Raw genomic sequence first — 1,286 nt, forward strand, 5'->3', positions numbered from 1 at the left:
GCATCTCTGGCGGTGTTGGTTCCCATCACTCACTCCCCCATATTTGTGTAGTCTGCCTGTAACCATCCTGAGTCTCTATTCGGGCCCCCTGGGAGGGGGGGTTCCTCTGAATGGCCCCTTCTTACAATGTGGGGCACAAACCCTAAGCCGGCTCTCCAATTGAGCTGCTCTCTTAGTGGGTTCCCAGCCCGTGGCAGGGGGCATGACCATTGGTTACCCATGGCATGCCCGCTGTTGGCGCCGGACCATTCGGCGGCGTTGACATGCCACTGTTGGTTGTGATGGGCATATCCGTATGCCCACCTGCACATTCGTGGCTCTCACTGTTAGCGATGGACCAGTCGGTGGCTCTGACATGCTATGGGACACCTCCCAGTGCAGCATGCTCAGATGCTTCCCTCACAGCCATGGCATCATGCTCTTGGTGCTGGACCATTCGGCAGCACTGATATGTCATGACCAGCTGTGCTCCTACCGTTGATGCGGTTGGTCTTATCCATGTACTCCTGGGGTTGTTACCAACCCCTCGGCTGTGGTTACAGGCAGGATCTCGGGGAGTGGCCCTCGTGAAATTCCAAACCTCCTCCCTCCTCATTTGAGGTTTCCGGAGGCCGATAGTCATTAAACAGTGCTTAGTACAATTTTGAAAAGCATTTCTTAATTTTTAGGTAATCCTGAAAGTGCATCCAAGGCAGTTGAAAAGAAGCATCATAAACTATTGAAAAGTAAGTAAAATAAACAATATTTGTTAAAAACAAAATTAGATCTATATTTAACAGAAATATAATTTGATGAGAGGAGTTTGAAATGTTGCATTCGTTACAGGAGGCCTAAAAGAAGACAACAAGAAAGTTAAAAAATGAATTGTATTATTATGAACAAGTGTGATGCTGAAACATTTTTGCTACAATTAAGTTATAATCTGATTACAAGTCATGTTAAGAATAAAAATTTGACAGTAATGGAATGAAGGAACTTAACAGAAGTGGCATTCTATGTAATGATTCCAGGCTAGGTTAACTTAAGTTGAATAAGGAAAAGTTATCTTATATGTGTATGTGTATGAGTCTTCAAAACTAAATTTTGAAAATTTGAATGAAGTGGTATTGCTTGTAAATTCAAGTGTCATACATACATAATGTACAGGAAATAAAGAAAGAATTAAATTTAAGTACTATAAACTTACCTAGGTTTATTGATAGGGCTCCAGTGTGAGATAGAGAGGGACAGAGAGAAAGGGAGACACATGGAGGTGGGAAGGAGGAACTGAGGGAGGGAGAGAGAGA

At 43.5% G+C, this 1,286-nt stretch overlaps 2 long non-coding RNA genes across 2 annotated transcripts; one reads left to right on the top strand and one right to left on the bottom strand.

Annotated features, from left to right (window-relative positions):
* The first annotated feature begins 6 nt into the window (after nucleotides 1–6).
* LOC109593240 (uncharacterized) lies at nucleotides 7–1,031 on the top strand. The gene is made up of 2 exons (XR_002190828.1): nucleotides 7–725; nucleotides 765–1,031. It is a non-coding gene; the product is annotated as an uncharacterized LOC109593240 (long non-coding RNA).
* On the bottom strand, nucleotides 727–1,280 carry LOC109593241 (uncharacterized). The gene is made up of 2 exons (XR_002190829.1): nucleotides 1,187–1,280; nucleotides 727–830 (listed from the first exon to the last, which is right to left on the bottom strand). It is a non-coding gene; the product is annotated as an uncharacterized LOC109593241 (long non-coding RNA).
* Nucleotides 1,281–1,286: the final 6 nt, after the last annotated feature.

This window comes from Amphimedon queenslandica, unplaced genomic scaffold (genome assembly GCF_000090795.2).
Source record: "Amphimedon queenslandica unplaced genomic scaffold, v1.1 AMPQUscaffold_2352_Cont25646, whole genome shotgun sequence".
Classification (NCBI taxonomy): domain Eukaryota; kingdom Metazoa; phylum Porifera; class Demospongiae; order Haplosclerida; family Niphatidae; genus Amphimedon; species Amphimedon queenslandica.